The following is a 19,351-nucleotide window of genomic DNA, read 5'->3' as shown; positions in this document are numbered from 1 at the left end:
GCCCAGCCCCTGGGCCAGCCCTGCCCTGCAGCTGCTGGGCCCTGCAGGGATTAAAGAACAGCTCCCCCAGCCTGGGCACCATGGAAAGGTGCATGGATCTGGAGGCTGGGCAGGTGCAGGCAATTGCTGAGGTTCCCAGGAAAACTCAGTGTGATGGTTTAAGAGCCTCAGCCCCTGCTCTGCCCTGGACAGTTGAGTTTCCATTGCCACCAAGCTGAGCCAGGGAAAAGTGGGAGCACAGATTCAGGAAAGCAGAGACCCACGCAGGAAACTCCTGAATGAGCTCATGACAAGTCCACTTTAGAAATGAGCTGGGCATGAGCTGAAGCTCTAAGCAGCCCTGGCTGCAGCCCGAGCTTCATCCCCTGCAGCTGTCCCTGGCAGAAGGAGCCGTCCTGCCCTGTCCCTCTGACGGTGCCCAGGGCAGCCCCGCTCTGCAGCACATCCACCTCCTCCTCCTCCTCCTCTGCTGACAGAGAAACTGGGAGAGTTCTCATGACACATCCCCCAGGCTGTGGGGTGTGCTGGCGCCAGGAGATCCCTCCAGGATCACAGGAGACATTGCCCTGCACCCACACACTCACCATGCCCAGGGCTGTGAAGATGTTTCCCCAGGTGAAGTCTCAGCTCAATGTCTTCCCAATCCTGATTGCCTTCTGCCTGTCTCTGCCTGGCTCCTGTCCCCTCAGTGACTGCAGGCAGAGCCCTCAGCCCTGCTGGACTGGGAGAGGAGCTTGTCCTGGGAAGAGCTGCTCCTTTAAAGCTCAGCAGCACAGACACAGCACAAGGACCTTAATGAGCCTCCTGGGGCTTTGCTGTTGTTTACATCAGACTCAGTCCCTGAGAGGGTCTTCAACAACTTCTCAAGAACTCAAAATTAAATTTAAACTCCAAATTTTCTTGAAGTTTTAATGGGTCCCACAGAGGGACATGACTGAGAAAGTGTCCCCAGGTTCCAGTTAGAGCAGAACATTGGAGGTGGTGATGACAGCTGGGGACAAACAAGGCAAAGATGTCTCTGGTGCTGAGCAAACCTGGATGTGTTTCAGGAATGCAAAGGGCCAAGGCCTGAGCCCCAGCCCCTGGCCAGGCAGATCCTGTCCCTCCCTCCTTGCTCAGGGCTCTTCCCGGGATGGGCACTGGCATGTGGGGATGTGCAATGCCAAGGGCAGGAGCATGGGGCAGCCCCTGCCAGGCTGCTGAGCAGGGACAAGGAGGCAATGAGGCCCCAGGCCTGCAAGGGTCACTTGTCTCCTGCTCCTGCCTCAGGCCCAGGCCCAGCAGCCATGGCCAAAGTGCTGCCCAAGTTGGCTCTGTCAGGGCTGTCTTGCAGCTGCTGCCCATCCCTGTGCCCTGTGCAGCCCAGGCTGTCCCACGGTGTCCCTGCCCTGTGCCTCTGTCCCTGCAGGCTGTCGGCATCCCCCGGCTGCCCCACCTGGCTGGCCCCTTCCTTTGCTGACAGCTCTGCCTCCTGCCTGCCTCTGCCTGCCCACAAAAAGCCTGGGGCTAACATAGACTCCTTCTGGTGAATGTGTTGTGCCACAGCCCTGCTCTGGGAGGGAAATTCCTTTCTCTTTGTTCCTAATCTGGGCTTTCCAGCCAGATGTGTCTGTTCTTGCAGCTTTTGTCTGAAAGCAATCTTTGGATATTTGGGAAGTTTTGGAGATGGCATTCCATTTCAGCCATGGGTGCCTGGACCAGAATGACAGTTCTTCTCTACAGGAAGGAAAGGGCAGAGCCCCAGTATTTCAAAGGCTGATTAGAGGCAGCCCTAAGGAAGCCAAGGCCAGCCAGACCTGTTTGCCTTGGCTACCTTTGTCTAGGTGCTCCATCCTTGGATGGAGGGAATTTGGGAGGCCAAATCCCAGTTTTGTCCATGGGCACCTGGATGAGAAAGACAGTTCTTTTCCATAGGAAGGGAAGTACAGAGCCCCAGTGTTTCACAGGTAGATGAGTACTGGCCCTTAGGAAGCCAAGGGAACCTAGACAGTCCTGACAGCTTTTGTCTGAGAGCTGTCCTTGGATATAGGGAATTTTGGAGGCAGATTCCCAATTTTGGTTTTGGACGCCTAGACTTGAAAGATGCTTTTTCCATGGAAAGAAAAGCTTGGCCCCCCAGTGTTTTGAAGGCAGATGAAAGGTGGCCCCCAAAATGCTCAAGCCATCATGAGCTATCTGTTCTGGCAGGTTACATGTGGGACAATCTTTGGACTTAATCAAATATGGAGGTAAAATCCCAATTTCAGCCATGAACCCTTGGATAAGGAGAGTTCTTTTCCACAAGAAGGAAAGCACAGAATTCCAGGGCTAGATGAGAAGCAACTCTCAACATGACAAGGTCAGCTGGACCAGTCAAGCCAAGCCAATCAGAATTTTTCCGTTTTCTTGGATCCCTGGGGCCCTGCAGCATCACAATGTCCACTTGGTTCCATGAGAGCCTGTAGTATCACAACAGATCTTTGTTTCCATAAGGGCCAGCAATACCACAATGGTCTCCTTCGCTGTTCAGTGGCACAATGGCCCCTTGCTTCCATGAGGCCTTGCAGTGTCAAAATGCTTTCCTTGGTTTCATGGAACAGCGCAATGGCACAATGGCCCCTTGGTTCCTTAGGGCTACCCACGATCACAGTGGACCCTTGGTTCCTGAGGGTGTGGCTGTGTCACACTGGCTCCTTGCTGCCATGAGGCTCTGCAGTGTCACAAAGAGCTCCTTGGTTCCACAAGGCCCTGCAGAGCCCCTTGATTCAACAAGGCCTCAAAGTGCCATAATGGTCTCCAGGATTCCATGAGGCCCCACAGTGTCACCAGGGCACCTTGGCTCCATGTTTCCCTGAAGTACGGAATGGCCTATTGATTCCATTGGGCTCCTCACTGTTACATGAGTTCCTAGTTCCACGAGCCCTGTAGTGTCACAATGGTTTCCTTGGTTCCACAGAGTCAGAATGTCCCCATGGTGTCATGGAGCCCCACTACGATCCCCTTGATTCCATGATGCCCTGCTGTGCTACAATGAGCCCTTGGTTAAATGAGGCTCTGCAGTGTCACAATGGCCGCCCTTGGTTCCAGCGAGTCCTGAAGTGTCATAATGGTCTCCATGGTTCCATGAGGCCCCAGAAAGTCACAATGGACTTTTGACTCCATAAGTTTCTATGCTGTAAAAAACAGTCTCCTTGGTTCCACAGTGTCATAATGGATCCTTTTTTCCATTAGGTGCCTGGCCTCCCAAAGCCTCTCAGAGACCTTCTTCCCCCAAGGTCCCCAACAGCCCTTCATGGCCCCTCAGAGAACCTCATGGCCCCTAAAAACTCCTCCTGGCCCCTCAGGACCCCTCACAATTCCATCACAGCCCCTCACAGCCCCTCATGGCCCCTCACAGCCCCAGGCCTGGGGCTCCTCCCAAAGGAGAAGGGGTCGGGTCCTGCTTGTTCTCCATTAATTTCAGTCCCTTCACAGCAACGAGTGCAGAAAGGCTGAAATGGAGCCTTTCCCCAGCATTTCCCTCGGGGTTAACTGCGGGCTGAAGCTCTGTGCTGGCGCTGGCCCCAGTACCACCATCCCTGCAGCCGCCAGGCCTTTGCTGTCCCCCCGTGTCCATTCCCTGTCCCTGAGTCCCGCCCGGCTCTGGCAGCAGCAGCAGCAGCCGCAGCGCAGGGGGCGCTGGCCCGGCCTAGCCGGGGCTCCCGGCCAGGAGCAGCAGCAGTGCCGGCCCCTTCCCGCCTGCTCCTGCCTCGGCTCCCAAGGGCTTTTTCCAGCTCAATTCTGGAGCAGAGCAGCCAGCACCCACACACAGCCCTGACTGCTCAGGGCCCGACTGTGCTGCCCCAAGCCAGCCCTCAGAGGAAGAAAGGATCGGGTTCCAGCGCTGTTTTCAGCACTGTTTTACTCACCCTGAGCTGACAGCAGGAGGCTGCTGCTGCCTTTGCCTTGTGAATTGGAGATCCCGGCTGGTCTTGCCACTCTTCTGCTTGCCACTTGAAATTTATCTGTTAAACTGCAATTGCCTTTTTTGATCAGCTCTACCCTGAGCACTTTCATGATGGTGAATGTGGGAATCCTTAAAATCAGAGGGTTTTGGGAAACCTGCAAAAGGCGGGCCTCAGAGACAGCAGAACTGTGATTAGAGCTAAGCGGTAGCCATAAGATTTGTTAGCAGAAAAGTTATATTAGAAGTAGAAAGTAAGGACAAATAGAACAATGGTTGGTGTATTAACGCTTGTCTAGAATAAATCCCTAAGCCACAGAGATATTAGGAAGTTCTAAGCTTAATAATGGAGATCTGTGCATTGTGTTTAAAGGCTCACAAGCAGGTATTGTATACAAAACAAGCAACCATTGTTTTAACCAAAGGAACCTGTGCTTACAGTGGTTGGATAGAACTACTGTCAATATGCTTTTTCTTTTTGTGATTGGTCAAAAAACTTTTCAACTAAGTTGTAACATTAAGTTCTTTGTCTGCTGCCAAGGACACGAGGTGCTGGCATCTTCCCATTGTCATAACCATGCAATGAGACTGATGCTGGAAAATAAACAGCTCGATACACGTTCCTCAGCAGTCTCGTCCTGTTGGTGATTTGTACATAGCCCGTGGCCAGCAATAGCTGAAGTCAGGCTTTTGGTCCCAGGCATCAGGATTAGCAGATCTTGAAATGCTCACAAATCCCTGAGCACAAAGTCAAGGAGAATTAAAGCCACACAGGCAACATTTGCAGTGCTCAAACACAGCCCTGTTGCCACTGCTGAAATAGAATCAACTGACAGAGGCCATCACAGAAATTGCCTCTTGAGAGTCAAATCAAATGAAAAAATCCACCAGGAGAAAGAGAACACAGAACCTCTTGACTCTCTCCATCGCTTCTTCCAAGCAGCAGCAGCAAATGGAGATGTGCAGAGGTATTTCCAGCTGCTGCTGATCCCAGCTGGAGCCCAGCCTGCTGCCCAGGCCCAGCGGGAAGCTGAGCCCAGCCCGGGGAGCTCCCACAGTGTCGGGAGCTCAGCGCACGCGGGGCCAGGCCCAGAGCCTCGGGCACGGCCGCCCATTGCGGGGCAGCGGCGCAGACAGAATGTCCTGCGGCCCAAACCTCCTGCTCCTGCCACACAGCGCCAGCGCTCTCCCCCTCCTCCACCTCTCCCAGCACGGCACAAATTCCAGCTGGGAGGAGGCTGCCCCAGAGAGAGCTCAGGCTCCTGCTTCAGCCTCAGTGTCCCTGCACAGGAACAGGGCATCTTTCAGGCACTTCCACAAGCTCAGGGTTCCCATTTCATGCGGAATCTGGGATGAAAATGGACTTGTTAGGAAGTCTATTAATTCCAAATGGATCTCACCTCTAAGATCCATGACTTGGCATGTTTTAGACACTAAAATACCATGAGATATGCACAGTTTGCCTTCCCCTGTTTTTTGTTTTTTTTTTTTTTTTTGTTTGTTTGTTTGTTTTTTTTATGGAAAGCAGTGCTGTTCAGGTAAATGCAGTGCATGGGTCAGGTAAAAATTATGAGTTCAGGGAACAGGCTCCGATAGTGTTTGACCCTCAGCAGGGAAAATGCACAGCAGTGACCGAGGGGATTCCTGTGCCGCTGCCTTGAGTCCAGACTCTGGGTCTTGGCTGAACACAGCAAAGTTCCCATGTTTGGACAGGCTCAGGGGCGACCCCCAAGGAAGTGCGGGCTCAGCGCAGGAGCGAGCGGGCTACGGACAAACAGACACAGGGACAAACGGCACCAGAGCTTCAGTTGCAGCGGCGGCAGCAGCAGCAGCAGCAGCATCGGCAGGGAAAGCAGCAAAAACAGCAAAAAAACCCGAAAGAAGCGCCTTTGTTGACTCCCTCACGCTTCTCCTCTCCCTCTCCCGGAGTCCCGCACCCTCTCCCACTCTTCCTTTCCCGGTGTCCCCTCCTCTCCCAGTCTCTCTCCCCATGCCTGGCCGGGCCATACCCCCGGCCCACCCCTGACCCCGGGCAGGGCTGCCCGGTGCCCAGCCCCGGCCACCCCGCCGTGGTCTCGCCTCGGGCCAGCTCTGGCCGTGCCTGCGGTGGCGCTGCTGGGCGGGCATCAGTGCCTGGGGCTGGGGCGGCATCGCCTTCCTTTGCCTCCGCCTGGCCTGAGCCCGGCCCCGAACCCGGCCCCGGCTCCTCCCGGGGCCCGCGGAGCACACACGCGGCACGGCCACTCCCGCCGCCTCCACTGCGGCTCCCCCGGCCCGAGCTCCGCCGCTCGGCAGCGCGGTCACCAGCCCCGAGCCTCCCGTGCCGCGTTCCCGGGAGCGGACGCCTGGGCATGGCCGGCCCGGGGCGGGTGAGGGGAGCTCGGGGGCCGTTGCTGGCCCCGGGCCGAGCGCTGACCGCCGCGTCCTGGTCGCAGGGAAGGCGCAGCAGGGCCTGAAAGAGCAGGACAGGCTGGGCTTGCTGCTGGGGCGCGGCGGCTTTGGCAGCGTCTTCGCAGCCACGCGGCTCTCGGAGGGCACCCCGGTGAGCGGTGGCCGGCGGCCGGTGCAGGCGGAGGAGGCGGAGGGAGGATGGGGCTGGGCAGGGCGGGCGGCGAGCTCACCCCGCTGCTGCTCTTGGCTTGCAGGTGGCCATCAAAAGGGTGCCACGGAAGCACGTCCGGCACTGGGGCGAGCTGGTGAGTGAGCGGGACCAGCAGCAGAAGCTGGGGCTGCCGGCCGGGGATGAGCCGAGATCCGGCAGGGTGGGAGCTGCCAGGACACCCCGAGGGAGAGCGGGCGTGGGGCCAGCGCAGGGCGCAGAGCATCCCGGGCTGGATGAGGGCTCTCCGAGCCACGGCACAGCATCAGCCCCACTGACGGCATCGTGCTCCTCCCGCAGCCCGACGGCACCAGCGCACCCCTGTAGATAGTGCTGCTGGCTAAGGTGTCCACTGGCTTCCCTGGTGTGGTCCAGCTGCTGTTGTTGAGATCCCCAACAACATTGTGATGGTGCTGGAGCACCCAGAGCGCTCTCAGGACTTGCAGCGTTTCATTCGGGCACGGCGGTTCCTGCCCCAGGAGGAGGCGCAGGAGCTGTTCCGCCAGGTGCTGGAGGCCGTGCGGCACTGCAGCAGCTGCGGGGTCCTGCACAGGGACATCAAACCAGAGAACATCCTGCTTGACCTGGACACCAGCCAGGCAAAATTGATCAACTTTGGCTGTGGCATCTACCTGCAAGACACAGCCTACACTCACTTTGCAGGTGAGCCCATGCAGGGGTGTGCTCCCTGTCCCGGCATCTCATGGCCCAATATCTCACAGCCCAAGCTGGATGTGGCAGTGGGGATTCCCCCTTTTGCTGCCCTTCATGGCACTGAGATTTCAGCTGAGTGCTTTTGAGCAGGGCTGAGTGGGGAGCCAACTTCCAGCTGTGGTGGCAGCCTTTGCCCACCACTGTGCCCAGAACTGGGGCTGGGGCAGGCAGCCCAACAAAAACACCCGTTGGTGGGGGTAGCAGAGAGGCAGGGGCAGAATATGTGCCCCAGCCGGTTTGGTGTGCAGGTGAGAAAGGGCTTGGACTGCTTCACTCACCTGGTTTGTTTTGGGTTCATAATGTTTTTTGCTGCAATGCAGATAGGGAGGATGAAGGCATGGTTTTTCCCAGCACTGAGTGGGTTCCTCCTTGTCATGGTCAGGCCTTGCCATGGTTTCCACTTCCCTCTTCCATCACCAGTGGCTTCTTTTCCAACCCCAAGTCTGTACACAAGTCCCAGGTGCTGGTGAGAGGGCAGTGGGTCACCCTGTGTGCCACTGGGGCAGCCCCCACATGCCCAGGGATGCTGGGGCCAGGCTCTGGGAGCAGCAGCATCCCCCTGATGAACTCCATCTGTATTCCATAGGAACACTGTCCTACAGCCCCCCGGAATGGAGCCACTTTGGCCGGTACTATGGCAAGCCAGCTACCATCTGGTCCCTGGGCATCCTGCTGCACCAGATGGTCTGCGGGGAGCACCCTTTCAGGAGGGGCCAGAACATCAGCTGGGACCATCAGCTCTCACGGCCACAACGGCTCTCTCAAGGTGGATCCTCATCTCTGGGCACGGGGGGAATCCCAGTGCTGGGAGCCAGCAGCGGGCTTGTGAGCATCCTGCACTGGCAGCTGCTGAGGAGGTGGCACATGTCCTGCTCTCCTCCAAAACAGGGAATTGATGGGAAAGTTCAGGCCCAGCTTTGAGCACATCCAGCATGGCCTGGGCATGGGAATAGTGGGACAAAGCCAACAGGAGCCTTCTCCAACTGCCCAGTGGTTTCTGGTTTCTCTGCCAGAGTGCCAAGATCTGATCAGGCAGTGTTTATCCATGCTGGACTTGGAAAGGCCCTCATTAGAGGAGCTGTTCTGTCATCCTTGGATGCAGGATATTTATCTGCCGTAGAAGAAGGGAGAGAGCCACAGGCACACTGTGATGCAGGGCCCTGGCAATGTACAGGTGCACACGTCTTGGCGATAATGAGCAAAGGAACCCAGACTTTTTGTCCTGCCTGTGTCACTGCCCAGGGCTCATCAGATGGGAACACACAGCCCTTGTGCTGGAGCTGAGCTGCTCTGCCCAGCACTGGTGGCCGCCATCCAAGCTGGTTTTGCTTGTCCTGGTTCCCTGACAGCTGGGGCCCTGGGCAGAGCCCTGAGAGCCTGGTCTGCCCCCAGGGAAGGAGAAGGAGCCCCTGCAGAAGCTGTACCAGGTGGGGCTGCTGCTGCTGGGGACAGTGAGGATGACATCAAGGATGACAACCTCTTCCTGGACCTGGCCACTGGCCAGCTGAAGATGATGGACTTGGGTTCTGGCACCTTCTTCAAAGCCAGGCTCCACAGGGAATTTGTAGATGAGTCCACACACAGCGGGATGCTCCCAGATTTGGGCATTGCACAGCCCGGTTGGGAACCAAAGGTTCCCCCATTGCTGGGGCAGATGCAGCTGATCCTTCAGTCGGCTGCCCAGCTGCTTTTGGCAGGGCTGGGGCATGGGCTGGGGTGGGTACAAAATGGGAGTGGGCTCCTGGCCCTGCCAACAGCCCCCAGCACCCCCCATGCCCCGGGCTGGGGCAGCCAGCCCGACACAAACAAACCCCCATGGTGGGAGCAGAGGTGGGGCTCCAGAACCTGTGCACAGCTGCTTTGCTGTGCAGGCAAGGAAGGGCTTGGGCTGTTCCACTGCCCTTGTTTGCTTTGGGGTCTCCCTGATTTTGGGGGGCAGTGCAGGGGGGAAGGGAGAAAGTGTGGGCTTCCCTTACCTGTGGCTGGGTTTTTCCCTGGCATGCAGGGGTTGGGCCTTCCTCAAGGCCCTGACAGAGATAAGAGTTTTTACCTTTCTTCTTGTTTCCTGTTTTTGTCTGTAATCTATTTTCAATAATTTGTTCATTTGTTTTTCTAGGGGAATCATTCTAAGTGGGCTCCAGCCTTGATCAGGAAGTGCTTGGGAGCAGCTGTGGCGTGGATGGGCTGTGCCCTTGGAGAAGGCTGAGGACATCGTTTGGGACCAGCTTTTCTTCCAGCGGGGGATGGCGTGAGGTGGGTCCCCGTCTGCTTGACATGGTGGGATCAGAGCTTTTGGGAGCTGGCAGCGAGCACAGGAGCATCCTGCTCTGGGCAGCTGCTGAGGAGGTGGATGTGCCCTGGCTGGCTGCAGGCTGGGCACATGTCCTGCCCTCCTGCTCTGTGCCAAAGGAAGAAGGCATGGGCAGCTCTGGGCACCGCTCTGAGCATGGCCAGCATGGCCTGGGCGCCACGGGCGGCTGGGACAAGGGCACAGGAGCCCTCAGCTGACAGGCGGTTTCTACTTTCTCTGCTTGCAGCCAGGCTCTGCAGGTGCTGAGGCTGCTCTGGGCTCTGCCAGGGCTCTGCTGGAGCTCAGCACCAGGCCAGCCAAAGAAGAAATCATGTGACCTGCAGCACAGACTTGCTTGAGCATTTTGGCACAGCATAGCTCAAGTCTGCAGAGTGTACACCTCCAAGGGAAAACATGACACGCCCCAAAAAATAAACTTGTTCAATAACTTCTGAAATGAATCTGGGATGACCCCAAATGACGTTTTTCAGCTTGCTGAAGCTGTAGCTCAGCCCTTCTTTGAACAGTTCTCTACCTCCCAGCTGCCTTTTACTTCCCAACTGCTCCCTCTTTTCCCACAGTGAGTTCCCAGCCCATTGCAGTCTCCATCACACTGTTGCCTTCCTTGATGCCCCTCACCCCAAGGAAGGCTGAGCCCCAGGCTTAGGGACTCATCCTGTCACTGGCTGAGGAGCAGCAATGTCTCAGAGGTCCAGTGGGATTTTAGTGTCATTCAGAGCCACTCTCCAGCCCTCAGCTCTCCTCACTGCTGAGCTCCCACTCCTTTTTCCTCATCCTTGCAGCAGGATGAGCTCTGTGAATCCCCTTGAGCCTCCCCACTCTTCCCAGCCCATGCACCCCCCTCAGTTAGGCTGAAGCTGAAGCTTCTCAGTCTCCTGTGGCACACCAGTCCAGTTCCCTGTGCGGGGAGCCCCAGCCCCAGAGCACAGCACACAACAGCGCAGTCCAGGCTGGAGCAGCTGCCCTGCAGCCCTGGCTTGGCTATTTGTGGCAAGGAAATGCTCCCTGTTCCCAGCTGTCCCTGCAGGATGGCCCCAGGGCAGAGCCCAGCCAGGCTCCCACTGCAGCCCCTGGAGCTTGGGGCAGACAGTGCTCCCAGAGCTGAGGTTCCTGGGCAGCACCCAGAGCTGTGCCTTGTACTCTGTGGCCGTGTGTCACAGGGCAGGCTGACTCATGCTGTGTGAATGTACCAGCCCTGGTTTGGCTGCCAGGGCCCTCGCCCAGTCACATCTCTCCCAGGGCTGCAGCATTTTACTGGCCAGAATCTAACAAGGCATAGGGATCAGAGCAATGAAAATATCCAGACTGGGTTTTTCAAAGGCCCTTTAGAAGGAAGAGCTTGAGAATAAACGCTCTCTGTTTGCCATGTGGACATCGGGGCCAGTGCTCTGTCCTTCTCCAACCCACTCCCCCCCAGCCAACGTTACAGCCACCCATTCCCTCACACATCCCCCACGTGCCTTCCCACTGCCATGTCGTGTCAGGGTTTCCCAGCCCCTTGTCCCTTCCTGGCCCTGTCCCCTCACGGTCTCCCCCAACCCGGCCAAGCTGCCCGGCAGCAGCGCCGCAGCCCCACAGCAGCTCCAGAGCAGCCCCATCCAGAGGCACCTGGGAGCCCTCAGCAAGGCAGCCAGCAGCACACGGGCAGGAGGACACGGATGGCGCTTCCTGCCTGGCACAGGGCTTGTGGCCATCTCCAGGCACCGCTCTGGCAGGGATCCCTGCGGCCCTGGCCCCTGCCTACCCACTCTGTCACCAGCACAAAGGCTTCAGCAGAACCACCAAAGGCCAAGGGGCTTCTGGCCATTTTCCTTGCAACACTGCACGCCTGGGCAGCTTGCTGAGCACAAGCATCCTTTTCCCCCTTCAGGGCCTCATCACCCCTCAGCCTGCTGTGCTGCTGTGCACAATGTTCCTTTTTCACCCTTTCCTGCCTCTTGCCCTGCAGACCCCGGGTAGCAAAAGAGTGCTCCTGGCAGTCTGTGTATCATAACACATTCTAAAATTTATTTATTTATAATAGAGATAAAAAATGGAAAAGAAGAAAAGAAAAATTTTAAAGAAAAGGAAAACTCCCCCTTACTCATGTGGTCCCAGCAAAGAGCGCCTCTCAGATCAGCTCTCTGAAGATCTCCTGCAGAGCAGCCAGCAAAGCCCCGACAGACAAGGCCGAGTCTCCCATTCCCTGCGCAGCTGATCTTGCAGCCTCTGGAAGATGGAATACTGCCCACATGTTATTGGCCGGAGGACATGCAGTGTTCCAAATGCCAGCTATGACACGGCACTGCTGGTGTCCTCCCTCAGGCATTCCAGGGCTGCAAGAGAGAAGAACAGAGCCACGGTCAGAAGCTGGAGCTGCGATGAGCCGAGGAGAGCCCCCCGCAAGGGTCATCCCAGCCAGCTCTTGCCATTGCCAGGAGGGAGCAGGGACCAAGGGGATCAGCCCTGCTATAAATGATCAATTGAAAGCCAGATTATCAAAAATGCAAAAATATTTTTTTTATCTTCATGTGCCCAAAATACGATCCTCAAAACCATCACAGCCAAAGAGACAGCGTTGAGCCCGGGATTGGTGCTGGGTAAACCTCTGGATCCGACCTCTATCACATCAGATCCACCCCCCCCATTCATGAGAGTCACTTCCAGCAATGAGATTTTACACAGTTTATTTTCCCAAGGCGAAGGAGTCCTAATTTCTTTTGCAGCTCTTCACATTCATAGTTTAGGTCTTTCACTGTGCAGAGCTGGATAAAGGCTGTGTCCTGGTTGATCGCCAGCGTTGATTGCGTTTGGGGAAGTAATGTATTCACATGTATGTTCTTGGCGTGGCTATCTTGATTGATGTTATCTGCAGGACGATGATTGCTCTTAGGCAGTTTCCGAGGACTCCAGATACCAGTGATAATCTCCCGGAAGTGTGTATTTTTACACTAAAGTGTTAATCGTTATCTTAGCCCTGTCTGGGAATCCTTAGAATCTGAATAGGCATCCTCTCTAAGGCTGTGTGTGGGCAGAGACACATTTGGATTTCACAATCTTTATAAAATACATTCTTTGATTCTCTACTTCTTCTACCCTCCACCTTTAAGTGTCTCCTACAAAGAGAAAAACTTTATTAGATCCTTATTCCATGTTCTCCTTGTGGGATTCCCTGATAACCAGTATTATTGTTCAAACTAGTTTTGACCTGTTTTTCAAATTTTGCCAAGAATTCGGCAGCGTTGCTTGCACCCTTTCCCTCTCCCAAGCTCATGATCTTGGATGTGTTGTTTCCAGAAGCCAACTCTGGGTCCATGGGTACTATTGCTATCTGCATACCCCGTACCACGGAATTAATCAGTCTAATAGAACAGAATCACAGAATCACAGAATTTCTAGGCTGGAAGAGACCTTTAAGATCATCGAGTCCATCCCATGTTCTAATACCTCAACTAGATCAGTGCACCAAGTGCCACATCCAGTCTTTTTAAACGCATCGAGGGATGGTGACTCCACCACCTCCCTGGGTAGATGATTCCAGTATTTGACCACTCTTTCTGTAAAAACTTCCTCCTTAATTCTAGCCTGTATCTCCCTTGGCGCAACTTGAGACTGTGTCCTCTTGTTCTGTCTGTTGTTGCCCGGAGAAAGAGACCAACCCGCAGCTCACCACAGCCACCCTTCAGGAAGAGAGTGATAAGGTCACTTCTGAGTCTCCTTTTCTCCAGGCTGAACAACCCCAGCTCCCTCAGTTGCTCTTCATATGGCTTGTGCTCCAAGCCCCTCACCAGCCTCGTTGCTCTCCTTTGGACTCGCTCAAGCATCTCAACGTTCCTCCTAAACTGAGGGGCCCAGAACTGGACGCGATACTCCGGGTGAGGCCTCACCGGTGCTGAGTACAGGGGAAGAATGACCTCCCTGTTCCTGCTGGCCACATCATTCCTGATACTGGCCAGGATGCCATTGGCCTTCTTGGCCACCTGGGCACACTGCTGGCTTGTGTTCAGCCGACTGTCACCAGCACCCCCAGGTCCCTTTCCACCTGAGCACTGTCCAGCCACACCGTCCCCAGCTTGGAACATTGTAGGGGGGTTATTGTGGCCAAAGTGCAGGACTCAGCACATGGACTTACTGAACTTCATCCCATTAGATTCTGCCCATCCATCCAACTGTTCAAAGTCCCTCTGCAAAGCCCTCTGTCCCTCTAACAGATCAACACACGTTCCCAGTTTAGTGTCATCTGCAAATTTGCTAATGAAAGACTCTAAACCCTCATCCATGTCATCAATAAAAGTATTAAACAGAACTGGCCCCAGCACAGACCCCTGAGGGACACCACTCGTGACTGGCCACCAGCTGGATGCAGCACCATTCACCACCACTCTCTGGGCCCGGCCATGCAGCTAGTTTCTAACTCAGCAGAGTGTTCCTGTCCAAGCCATGGCCTGCCAGCTTGTCTAGGAGTATGCTGTGGGAGACAGTGTCAAAGGCCTTGCTGAAATCCAAATAAACAGCACCTACAGCGTTCCCTGCATCCACTCGGCAGGTTACCTGGTCATAAAAGGTGATCAGGTTGGTTAAACATGATCTACCCCTCCTAAACCCATGCTGACTGGGTCTGATACCTGGCCATCCTGTCAATTCTATGTGATGGCACTTAATATTTACTGATCCATTATTTCGCCAGGTACTGAGGTCAGGACTGGTCTATAATTACCAGGATCCTCTTTTGCACCCTTTTTGTGAATGGGTATCACATTGGCCAGCTTCCAGTCATCCAGAACCTCACCAGTGAGCCAACACTGTTGGTAAATGATGGAGAGTGGCTTTGCAAGCTCATTTGCCAGCTCTCTCATTACCCTGGGGTGGATCCCGTCTGGTCCCATAGATTTATGAACATCCAAGCATTTCAGTAGTTCTATGACAGCCTCCTCTTGGATAATGTGGGGACCATTCTGCTCCCTGACACCACCAACCAGCCTAGGCGGGCAGGTGTCTTGAGGGCAAGTCATCTTCCCACTAAAAACTGCGGCAAAGTAGGCATTAAGCACTTCTGCCTTCTCCTCATCTTCAGATACTAAGTTCCCTCCCTTGTCCAATAAAGAACAAAGGCTGGTCTTACCCTTCCTTCTAGCATTATTGTGTTTATAAAAACATTTTTTATTATCCTTTTCAGAAGTCACCATTCTAAGTTCAAACTGAGCTTTGGCCTCCCTGATTTTTTTTCTGCATGGTCTAGCAGCCTTCTTGAGTATTTCCTTAGAGACCTGACCCTCCTTCCAACTCTGATACATCCTCTTTTTATTCCTGAGTTCCTCCAAAACCTCCCTGCCCAGCCAGGCTGGACGTTTACCCCATTGACTGATCTTTCGGCACACAGGGATAGTCTGTTCCTGTGCCCTCAAGATGTCTGTTTTGAGGCATGCCCACCCTTCCTGAACTCCTTTGTTTTTAAGGGCTGCTTCCCAAGGGACACTCTGAATAAGTCTCCTAAACAGGCCAAAGTCTGCCCTCCGGAAGTCCAATGCAAGAGTTTTACTGGTGCTCTTCGTGACTTCACCAAATATTGAGAACTCTATTATTTCATGAGCACTCTGCCCCAAGTGACCTCCAACCACTACATCTCCCACCAGCCCATCTCTATTTGCAAACAGTTCTAACATAGTTCCTCCCCTGGTGGGTTCACTCACCAGCTGCGACAAAAAGTTGTCCTCCACACATTCTAAGAATTTCCTGGACTGCCTCTTTATTGCTGTATTAAGTTCCCAGCAGATGTCTGGTAGGTTGAAGTCACCTACAAGAACAAGGGCTGATGATCTTGAAACATTACCTAGCTGCTTATAGAATAAGTCATCTACCCCTTCTTCCTGGTTGGGTGGATGATAACAGACTCCCAGTAGGGTGTCAGCCTTGTTGGCCTTCCCCTTAATTCTTACACATAGACATTCAACTCCATCTGCCTTAGTTTCAATTTCCATGGCATCGAAAGTCTGCTTAATATAAAGGGCCACCCCTCCACCTTTTCTTCCTTTCCTGTCTCTTCTGAAGAGCTGGTATCCATCCAGTGCAGTACTCCAGTTATGCGAGTCATCCCACCATGTTTCAGTGATGGCAACTACATCATAGCTCTGCAGTTGCACCATGGCCTCCAGCTCTTCTTGTTTGTTGCCCAAACTGCGTGCATTGGTATACACACACCTCAGCTGGGCTATTGACTTCAGCCCTAACTTAGCCTTGCAACTCTTGGGCCTGCTTCCAGTTAGCTCAGCTTCTTCCACTTCCCCCTTCAAACCTAGTTTAAAGCCCTCTCAATGAGGTCTGCCAGTTCATGAGCTAAAAACCTTTTGCCCTTAACAGAGAGGTGTACCCCATCTGGTTCCAGCAGAGAAGATGCTGTAAAAGTTTCCCCATGATCAAAGAATCCAAAATTTTGCCGGTGACACCAACCCTTAAGCCACTTGTTGATGATGCAGATTCTCCTGTTTCTTTCATCATTTTCCTCCACCACCAAAGGGACTGAGCAGAACACTACCTGTGCTCCTGCCCTATCAACTACCTGACCCAGTACCCTGAAGTCCTTTCTAATTGCCTTGACACTTTTATCAATCTCATCACTGCCAGCCTGGAGTATCAGCAGTGGGTAATAATCAGAGGACTGAATCAGCCCAGGAAGTCTCTCAGTGATATTTTGCACCCAGGCCCCAGGGAGGCAACAGACCTCCCTGTGGGATGGGTCTGGTCAACATATGGGGCCCTCAGTTCCCTTCAGAAGGGAATCACCTATTACGATTACCCTTCTTTTTTTCTTGATGTTAGAGGTAGTGATCCGTCTTGCAGATGAATCATAATTGGGGGGTTCACTGGGCAGACAATTTTCTCCTAAATCATCTAGTTGGGTTTCTAGATCTAGGACCTCATATCTATTCTGAAGTGGTACCTGGTTGGATGATGGGGATGGGGAGGACTTTTTGTTATAACCTCCCCGAATGGGGACCCATTTCCACTCCTCTTCATCTACCAGGTGCCCTTCTATTGCCTGAGAGGGGCAGGCATATAAGTCCTCAGTCTCTTGGTCAGAAGCCTCCCTTAAAGATGGTAGGGCTGAACTCCACCAGTCTATTTCCCTTTCACTTTCCCTGATACTCCTTAACCTTTCAACTTCCTCCCTAAGCTCAGCCACCAGTGAAAGAAGGTCATTCACTTGTTCACACCGCAGGCAGATCTCCTCCACAAGACTCCCTGAAACCACCGATAAGCACAAAAACTCTGGGCATGGATGGGTCTGTACAGACACATCCTTTTTGGAGGGCTCAACTTGGTCACTTATACCAGCCACAGTTTTAGACCATGTAGAAACCATTGACAAACACCTCAAACACAACTAGGCAGCAAAAAGACCTCAAACAGCACAGAGGACTCCTTACTAGCAAGAAAGCTGGCAGCCCTGCCTGCGTGAATTGCCACGCAAACTGCCTCATATATGCCCCAGAGACTCACCATACCCCTGTTTGCCCACTCCTGTTCGCTGCGCTCCAGGTTTCCGTGCTCCCCAGACACCTCTTATAATCAGCCACTCAACAGCAACTCAGGAAGCTCCTCCCTCTGCTCCTCTCTGACTCACAATGGCAATCTAGGAACAAGGAATTAGAAACGGGAGAAATGGGATTCCTGCTACTGAACACAGGACAAAGAATATTATTTTGTTCCACCAGGCCTCATCAAATCATCTGTCCCACCTGGATAATTGTAAAATTGAATTCCATTTTTGGACTGGGACATGGGCCACCTTCTTAATTTCGGCTGCCAATCCTCTTATGGTTTCCCCATAATCATCAATTTCAATACAACATTCCGATTCATTGAATTTTCCACACATTCCCCCTTCTTTGGCCAGCAAATAGTCTAAAACTATTTGATTTTGGTACAAAAATGCCCCTACCTGGGTGTGCTGCCGACTAAGTAAATCCAGGGCCTCAGAGGTGTGATTTGATACAATTTCTACCACTGCCTGCAGCCGAATCAGCCAGTTCAGTAGATAAATTAGAGTCCTATACCCGTAGCTTCCATCTTGAGCTTATGGACCACGTGGCCGACCCATAATAATCAATTATTATTGCAGCCGGCCACTCTTCCTCCCCCCAAGTTTGTTTGCCACTTAAGACAGGCATCATCTTTTTCAGACTTCTTGTCTCCCTCCTCAGGGTCTCATACAGAGGAGCCCCTAGTAGGTTACTTTTCGTTCGAGGGAGAGTAAAGAAGACTGGCCGGATCATGCCCAGAGTGCATGATCCCTTCCACCTCGGGGGTAACTCATTGTATGCCTTTTTCCTGCAAATCCAATAAATTCCATCCGGGGCTTTCCATCTAAGGTTTATTCTCCCTGGGTCTCCCCAGTATTCTCTCAGGCCCTCCAAGTATTGGTAAGGGTTGGCTCCCGGATTTTTGACCCAGCAAAGTCCTATCTTTCTGTTCCATTCACAATTGGTCTCATTTTTCTGACTTCAGTTCCCCGGAGGGGGTTCTAATTGCCCAACCTTGCCCTTATTGTTTGAATTTACTGTTAGAGTAATTATACACGGAGTGTATTCCACCACCTCAGTATATTCCTTTCCTTCCTGACTGATAAAACATGGTTCCAATCACCCTCTGGTCCAAAATCCACCCCTCAGGCCTCTGTGCCAATTTTGAGACCCATGGATTGTCCCATTTCAGAGGCTGTTCTGGAGCCAAACCTTCCCCTTTCCATGGCCATTTTTCTGCTCACTTCAGCCTCCCACAAATCAGAGTTGCTATTTATTGCATCAAATCAATAAATATGTTCCTATTTAGGTAATAGGCTCCTAAGGTAATTCCCCATCAGTGTATTGTTTCTCAAGTAATTAATACTGTTCTCCTGGAGTTTTAAGCTTTTCTGTTCATTTCTTCCTCAGTTCTGACCCCCTTCTCTTCAATTCCTGAGTGATCTCCCTCATTCTTCCCTCAGGATCCTCACCATCTTTTTTTTCACGAAGCAGAAACCCTGTCATATTGCAGGCACACCCTATCATCATTTGCCTGTGCCAAATCCAATATGATTGGTTCCCTGCACAAGGTAAACTTGCTATCAAATTTAACATTTCTTCCCATCCAATACATTTTCCCATTCATCATGCATATCCCTAGCCTTGCATTGTCATAACACAATGGGTTCACCTGGTGATACGCTACAAAAATCCATTCCGTTTTTCCCCCAACCCACATTGTTCGATTACATTGGTTGCAAATAGGGATTGACATTATTTCTGCATTCCTTCTCCGTATCTGATGTTTGTGCTTGTCTGACTGCCTGTTCCTTGACCCTGCCTTGGGATGGATACACCAAATCCCTCTGTCCAATTTACATAATTTGACCCTCATGCCGTTTCTCCAACAGTACCTGCCAGGCTCCTTGATGCACTCCTCCGGGGCTTGGTATGCTGAGGGGTTCCCGTCCCCTTGCTCAACTCGGACCATCTGAGTGCAACTTCCACACTCATCTGCAGAGCTCTCGTTTACGCCTCTCATTGTGACCTCAGTGTGCAGACTCTGCATCCCGCACACGACTAGGCTCAGGCCAATCAGGATTCCCACCAGGCATACTCCTCTGCCTTTCCCTCCGCCCCCTGGGGTGCCATCAGCTGCAAGGAAGACCATCTTCACGGCAGCAGGAGTATTCTTCGGGGAACACATTCTCTGACCTAGCCGCATACCTCCTTTTAAAGGCGCCTCACTGTGAAACCTTGACAGCATCCGAGCTGCACGGTACCTTGATTGATTTCCAGCACTCCACATCCAGAACCTCTGCCTT

General features: G+C 53.3%; 1 pseudogene; it reads left to right on the top strand.

Annotated features, from left to right (window-relative positions):
* The first annotated feature begins 5,912 nt into the window (after window positions 1-5,912).
* Window positions 5,913-8,355, top strand: LOC134413653 (serine/threonine-protein kinase pim-1-like; annotated as a pseudogene).
* Window positions 8,356-19,351: the final 10,996 nt, after the last annotated feature.

The sequence above is a fragment of the Melospiza melodia genome, unplaced genomic scaffold (assembly GCF_035770615.1).
Source record: "Melospiza melodia melodia isolate bMelMel2 unplaced genomic scaffold, bMelMel2.pri scaffold_47, whole genome shotgun sequence".
Classification (NCBI taxonomy): Eukaryota; Metazoa; Chordata; class Aves; order Passeriformes; family Passerellidae; genus Melospiza; species Melospiza melodia.
The sequence above is the reverse complement of the archived record's forward strand: the minus strand, read 5'-3'. Positions and strand labels throughout refer to the sequence as shown.